The sequence below is a fragment of the Vombatus ursinus genome, unplaced genomic scaffold, assembly GCF_900497805.2.
Source record: "Vombatus ursinus unplaced genomic scaffold, bare-nosed wombat genome assembly UNPS02014841.1, whole genome shotgun sequence".
Classification (NCBI taxonomy): Eukaryota; Metazoa; Chordata; class Mammalia; order Diprotodontia; family Vombatidae; genus Vombatus; species Vombatus ursinus.
The window spans coordinates 6,297,959-6,306,077 of record NW_020954619.1 but is presented as its reverse complement, the minus strand read 5'-3'; positions in this window follow the sequence as shown (position 1 = coordinate 6,306,077).

Here is an 8,119-nt window from a genome sequence, read left to right as displayed (position 1 = left end):
CCGATTTCTTTTTGATAACGAAAATAGGGGTATTCCAAGGGGAATCGCTATATTCAATCCGGCCAGCGAGGAATTGCTCCCGCACTAGCTCCTCGGCAGCCTCAAGCTTCTCCCTTGGAAGTGGCCACTGATCAACCCACACGGGCACGTCATCCTTCCATAGGATATGGTCTGCGTGGGGTGCAGGAATATCAGCGGCCATCAGAATAAATTTCCCAGACCTAATCTTTCAGGGCGAGGAGAGGCCTCAATGGGAGAACGAATGCCCTGTGAGTTTTTTCCAAGACCTTGGCCAGGTAGGAAACCCTGCCTCAGCATCTGGGAGGTAACAAGATCACTTGGACTGCACATAACCATTCCCATCTGTGAGAGAATATCCCGGCCCCAGAGGTTAAAGGGAAGGCCAGGAATAACATAAGGTTTCACAAGACCAGTGTTATTCTCAGCATCCGACCAGGTCAAAAATTTGGCACTCTGCTCAGGATCTACTGCCTGGCCTATGCCTTTAAGGTTAGTAAGGGCAGAAACTAAAGGCCAGGAAGCAGGCCAGGACTCCTTCCTAAGAACGGTGGCATCAGCGCCAGTATCCACAATCCCTTCAAACTGTTTGCCCTCAATCTTTAGGAGAAGCAGGGGCTTTTGGGGGAGAACAGGTTGAACCCAAAAGGCATCGGAGGAGCCGAAGCCACGCGGGCCACGAGGGGAAGGCCTCTGGGAAGAACCCACGGAATTATCAAGAGGAAGCAAAAGAAGCTGCACCAGGCGCGTGCCCACCGGAATGGTTTTTGGAACAACAGAGGCGGTAGAAACTATCACCTTGATCTCACCAGTATAGTCATTATCAATTACTCCTGGATGTACAAAAAGGTCAGAGATCGTAGAGGAGGCTCTCCCAAGGAGAAGGGCAAAGAGCCCCGGAGGGCAGGGACTGAATACCCCAGTACCAAGGACCTGAGGTCCCTGGTCTGCACTTAATACTGTGGTGGAGGAGGAACGGAGGTCCAGTCCGGCACTTCCAGGGGTTGCTCGGGAGAGATCAGAGATTGAGACACGGCCAGCCGAGCGGCCCCAGGGCCGGCCTGTGAGGGGATGAGAGGGGCCTGGGGCTGGCCCCAGAGGAAGTTTCCCTGCAGCGGCAAGGGGAGGCCCTCAGAGGAAGTTTTAGAGCGGCACTGAGAGGCCCAGTGACGACCCTTCGTACATCGGGGACAGAGGCCAGGGTGACCAACACGGCCTTGCTTGGCGTTTGGGCAATTTCTAGCAAAATGACCAGGAGTGCCGCAATTAAAACATTTAGGAGAGCCGTTGGGGCGGGCAGCAGCAACAGCCCAGGCAAAGGCATCCTGTAACGCGGCGCCAAGTTGGCGACTGGAGCCAATATCCTGACAGAGACCGATATAATCAGAAAGAGACCCCTGACGTTTTTGCGGGCGAATGGCGGCCTGACAGGCAGAATTGGCATTTTCAAAAGCAAGCTGCTTGACAAAATCACTGTCGCCCTCAGATGGCCCCAACAGTCTTTCCGCGGCTTCAGTTAGACGACTAACAAAATCAGCGTAAGGCTCCTCAGGCTTCTGGCGGATGGAGGCGATAGAGGTCGTGGTGGGTCCTTTAGGAGGTAACAGCCGCCATGCCTTTCGTGCAGCAGCCTGAATTTGAGCAAAAATTCCGGAAGCAAACTTAGATTGGGCCTCATTAGTATTAAAAGGAGGAAGGCCAACAAGCATTTCATAAGTCCATTCCGCACTTTCCCCTCCAGCCTCATGATTACAGCGGGCCGCTTCCTTACATAATTCTTTAAATTCAGATTTCCAAAGCACAAAATTTCCTCCACTCAGGGTGGCGTGGGCAAGGTGAAGCCAATCATGAGAAGTGAGCCATAAATGATCAAGGGCATCAAGGATGGAGAGGGTGAATGGGGCAACAGGGCCATACTGAGAGACTGCCTCTTTTAGTGTTTTTAGCGTCTTATACCCGAGGCATCTATATTGCCGGGGGGCAGCCTCCTCTCCCTCCTCGTCAGTGTCACTTGACGCAGTTTTATCCTCAATAACGGGAAAAGGAAAAGGGGGGGAGGAGGAGAAAAGACTCCTTTTCTTAGGGAGTAAAGACCGTGCATCTTTAGGGGAAGGGAGGGGGGCCAAAACAGGGGATTCGGATTTGGGTTTGGAGGTTACTGTAGGGGCAGTGAGAGCAACAGCAGGGCCAGGAATGCAATCAGCGAGTTCCAAATCAAGGAGCCGTAGTTCCTTAAGCAGCTGTGCTTTCTCTTTCTTAAACATCAACGTCTGTCGGAGGGACTGAATCTGAGAGAGGAGCGAGGTCAAGGGAGTGTCAACAGGCGGAAAAGGGGGAAGAGTATGATAAGAAGGGGGAGCAGAAGGGGGCAGAGGAGCAGGAAGATGAGGGGTTGGGAGTGGAGAAGCAGGAGCAGCGGGCGCGGAAGCAGAGTGCTGTATAGTAGGAAGACATGCAGGAGCGGCACTGAAATTATAAGGGTCATTATAAGAAGCAGCCTCCTGCTCAAGGTCAGCTGCATCAGTAGGATCTAAGGTATCATTTGACCTCTTGACCAAAGCCTCTTGTAAAACAGGATAAATGCGCTCAACTCTCCTACTTTGGGAGGAAAAATCATCTAAGGGCATGTCGATGGACACAGAATCACAATCCTTCCTAGACTCATCCTCTGTTACGGGTGAGGCTGGTAATGGACAAGGAGGCTCCGGGGGGCCTCCGCCTTTCTCACTGACAATCTTACAAACCTCGGTCTCAAAAGGACGTATTTTCAAAATATCATAAATACAATTCCAGTAATTGAACGCAGTAACAGGGACCTTCTCGGCCCGAAAGTTCTAAAATAATCATTAAGACAATCTCCCACCCGTTTCCATCTTTTCTCATCTATAGTTCCTTCCTGGGGGAACCAAGGACAGACGTCCTTTAAGAAAACAAAAAATTGTATAAGATCCTTTTTCTTAACCTTTACTCCCCGTGTCTTTAATGAGGCCTTAAGCCCTTCTACAAATTTTTCATGACTACTAGCATCCTGCCCCATTTTGAGAGTGTCTCCTTACCTCAGGTCTCTATTCCGCAGATCAGGCAAATCCACGGCGACCAATTCTCATGTATCGTGACTGCAGTCGTTTTTTCCACAGGAGCACACACCAAAAACCTTTACTCCTTTTAAGGGGGTCTCGGGCCCCACGTTGGGCGCCAAATGTCGCGACCCGCGGCACATCAACGGAGGTCCGGAGCTATAAAAGGAGGGGAGCAGGGGACACAGGAAATGGAGACAAGACAGGCTTTCTGATCAAGTTTCGTTTATTGAAGGCAAGCTCAGGGTAGTTATACACACAGTAAGAGGAAGTAGGGGAGTTCTACCAACGGTATAGGGGCGGGGTATTCTAGGAAGAGGTACAGCTTTGACCGCAATTTGTTCTTATCACAAGGGTGCCTTGGCAGCTGCAACACTAGTAATTTTCCAATGGTCATACTGGGCCTTTGGTCCCTTACAATGTCTCCTTCCACAACAAACTAGAGGGGAGGGAGAAGGAGAAGGGAATAAGCATTTGTATAGTGCCTACTACGTGCCAGGACCTGTGCTAATCACTTAAAAAAAAATCTCTTCATTCCTCACAACAACCCTGCAAGAAAGCCACGACTATTATCCCTATTTTACAGTTGAGGAAACTGAGGCAATCAGAGGCTAAATGACTTGCCCAGGATCACACAACTAGTAAGTATGTGAGGCCAAATTTGAACTCAGGTCTTCCTGATTCCAGGCCCAGTGCATTCATTGTGTCACCAGTTACCTACAAAATATGCCAGACTGATTTCTGATTGGGAAAGTCAAGAAGTCACAGTGAGTCATTTTTTCAGGACAGGAAAGCTGCAGGAGACAGAGAGGTCTGTGGACAACTTGGGTGGGAGCTGGCCAAGAGTATGCAGCAGGGCAACAAAGGAGGAGTGTGTGAGAGCACTAGTGCTCAGTGATGGAAAGGGGGCCACGACAGAGCACTAGGATCAGAAGTACCAGAACAGAAAGAGATCAGGATCAGGAACAAGGGGTCATCTGGCAGCTCTGTCACTTCTTAACTAGTTCTAGGTCACAGATGCAGGGCAGAGAAGAGTGGTCATAAGCAAGACAGGCCATAGCTGATTACTGACCAAGGAATAAACTCTGGAAATGGGTGGCTCTGAGCCCAGAGCCATTTTAACCTTTAGCTCAGCCCATTAGCATATAGTGGAATAACCAGGGCAGGAGTCCCAGACCAAAGGGCAGCCAGAAGTTCAGCCCCTCAGAACCTTGCAGAACCTCCCAGTGGGTTAACAGTAATTGAGTCCAGCAGCAATCTACCGAAGCGCAACTACAAGGAATACAGCTATTTAATATTTTATTCTCCCCTCCCATAACAAGTAAAAACAATTTTTAACATTGGTTTTTTTGAATTTTGAGTTCCAAATTCTCTCCCTCCCTCCCCTAACTGAGAAGGCAAGTAATTTGATATAGGTTTACTAAAGCTCAACTATGCACAAACCAACAGACTCAAACCTTACTCTCATATTAACTGGTTAAAGGAGAGGAGAATACATATACAAACACAATTGGGTACAGAAATTCTTACCCACAGAAGTAGGAGGGAAATGAGTTAAGAGTAACGGGATGGGGGAATGAGAAGGAACATGGATTAAGGGAGGCAGTGGTTAGAAACAAAACAGATTTTTTTTTCTTCTTTTTAAAAATTTTAGACAAATGCTAAAACTTAAATACATAACAAGAAAAAAAGAAACATTGTAAACTTAAATATAAAATAAGAAAAAACAAAAAAATGTCATGGGCACAGCAGAACATAGGAGAGGATTCAAATTATATAGCAATAACTTTTCATTTCAAGAAAGCCTACATATTAAATATTGTTCATTATGTTGAAAGCTGTCCATCATCTCTTTGCTTCCTTGTAGGTTTTCTTTTGTTCTTCTGCATATCTCTTTGTTTTTCCTATCTCTCCTAATTCCTCTACTTTACTTCTGCCTGCTACCTTACCCTATTAGCTGACCTACCCCTACTCCTATAATTCTTTATCTTCCCATTCCTCTACATTTAAGCCCACTTCTATATCCCCCTTTTAACCTATTCCCACACCCTCCGTTCTTTTTTTAAAAATTTTTTTATTAATTTATTTTCATTTATCAACAATCACTTCCATATGCTTTTGAGTTTAAAATTTTTCTCCCCCTTCCTTCCCACCACTCTCCCCAAGACAGAGCTCTATCCACTGCGCCATCCAGCTGCTCCAGGACAATTTTCTTTAATTATTTCTTATATTATTGTGTCAAGATTCTTTTTTTGATCACAACTTTCAGGGACTCCAATTATTCTTATGTTTTCTCTTTTTTATCTATTCCCTAGATCCATTGTTTTTCTTATGAGGGGTTTCACATTCTTTTCTATTTTTTCATTCTTTATATATTTTTTTTATTTGTTCATCTCTTATAACTTTGATGGTTTCCCCTTTCCCAATTCTGATTTTCAAGGAGTCATTGTCTTCCTTAAGATTCTGGATCTCCTTTTCTAATTGGTTGACTTTCTTTTCATGATCTTCTTGTTTTTCTTGTATTATTCTTATTTTTCTTTTTAGTTTTTCCTCAGTCTCTCTCATTTGATTTTTAAAGTCTTTTTTAAGTTCTTTGATGAGTTCTTTTTGGGCAGGTGACCATTTGACATTACTCTTCGGGGTAGAAGAGAGTTTCTTTGCTTTAGTATCCTCCTCTGAAGGATCTTCTCTATTCCCATAATAGCTCTCTATGGTTGGATTCTTTCTCCTTTGCCTGTGCATTTTTTGGTAATAATTTAGTTTTTATAATTACCTCTAGTCCTGGGGTATGGGGGATGGTGCCTCTAATCTTCTTCAGTTCACCCTTCTGACCTTAAACTCAAACCAAGACCTCCACCTCCTGTAAGTGCCCACAGCAGAGGCATTTCCCCCCTCCTCCCACTGCTTCTGCATTCACTGGGCATGTATGCAAAACAGATTCTTAAAGAGGGGACCGGGAAAGAAAGAAAAGGAAAAGTATAAGAGAAAAGGATGGAAGGAAATAGTTAGCAGCCATAACTATGAATATGAATGGGATGAACTCACCTACAAAATGGAAGAGGATTGCAGATCAGATTAGAAGGTAGAATTTAACACTGTTGTTTATAAGAAACATACTTGAAACAGAAAGATACATAGACTTAAAATAAGGGCCTGGAGTAGAATCCATCATGCTTCAGCTTAATTAAAAAAAGAGCAGGAGGGCAGCTAGGTGGCGAGGTAGATAGAGCACTGGCCCTAGAGTGAGGAGGACCTGAGTTCAAATCTAGCCTCAGAGACTTGACATTTACTAGCTGTGTGACCCTGGCCAAGTCACTTAACCCCATTGCCTAGCCAAAAAAAACCCCCCAAAAACAGGGGTAGCAATCATGATCACACACAGAACAAAAATAAAAATAGAACTAATTAAAAGAGATAAACAGGGAAACTATGTTTTCCTAAAAGGTACAAGACCTGCCTTGCAGGACATACACTGGGACTATATGAACATAGTTATGAAAAACTTTTCACAAAAGTAAAGACCTCTAAATAACTGAAGAAATATTAATTGCTCATGGGTAGATTGTTAAAATAATAAAAATGATAATACTACCTAAATTAGTTTACTTATTCATTGCCATCATACTCAAGCTACCAAAGAATTGCTTTATAGAGCTAGAAAAAAAATAACAAAATTCATCTGAAGGAACAAAGATCAAGAATATCATGGAAATCAATGAAAAAAAAGGGAAGGAAGGGGGCCTAGTAGTAACATATCTCAGACTATATTACAAAATTGTAATCGTCAAAACAATTTGGTACTGGGCTAGAAATAGCAGCTAGGTGGCACAGTGGACAGAGTCTAGAAGACTCTTCTTCATAAATTCAAATACAGCTTCAGATACTTACTACCTGTGTATCCCTGGCCAGGTCACTTAACCCTGTTTGCCTCAGTTTTTTCATATGTAAAATGAGCTGGAGAAGGAAATGGCAAACCACTCCAGTATCTTTGCCAAGAAAACTCCAAATTGGGTCACAAAGAATCAAACACAACTGAACAATAACAGCAACAACAACAAAAAAGAGTTTGATCAGTGGAACAGATTAGTTACACAATATACAAAAGAAAATGAAAACAGTAACCTAGTGTTTGATAAACTCAAGTATCCTAGCTATTGGGGCAAGAACTCACTATTTAACAAAAACTGTTCGGCAAATTGGAAGTATTCTGGCAGAAACTACATGTAGACCAACATCTCACACTTTATACTAAAATCAGCTCAAAATGGGTACAGGATTTAGATATAAAGGGTGACATCATAATTAATGGAGCATAAAAGAGTTTACCTGTCAGATGTATGGATAGAGAAAGAGTTCATGACCAAACAAGAGAAAGAGGTTTGCAGAAGTTAAAATGTATAATTTTGAATACATAAAATTAAAAAGTTTTTGCACAAACAAAACAAATGTAGCTAAAATTAGAAGCAAAGCAGGAAACCGGGGAAAAATCTTCATAGAAAGTTTCTCTAATAAAGGTCTCATTTCTAAAATATATAGGGAAATGAGTCAAATTTGCAAGAATAAAAGCCATTCCCCAAATGGCCAAAAGATATGACTAGGCAGTTTTAAGAGAACGAAATCCAAGCTGTCAACAACCATATGAAGAAATGCTCTAAATTACTAATAGAGAAATGCAAATTAATACCAGAGATATCACCTTATGCCCATCAGATTGGCTAAGACGACAAACAGGCACATTAATGCATTGTTGGTGGAACTGTGAACTAGTCTAGCCAGTCTAGAAAGCAATTTGGAACTATACCCAAAAGCTATTTAACTGTGCATAATCCAGTGACACTGCTACAAAGAGATCAAAAAAGCATAAAAAGGAATATTTATGGCAGCTTTTTTTGTGGTGATAAAGAATTGGAAACTGAGGGAATGCTCATCAATTAGGGAATTGCTAAACAAGTTAAGGTATATGAATATGATGGAATATTATTGTGGTATAAGAAATGATGAAAGGGGGGCAGCTAGGTGGCCCA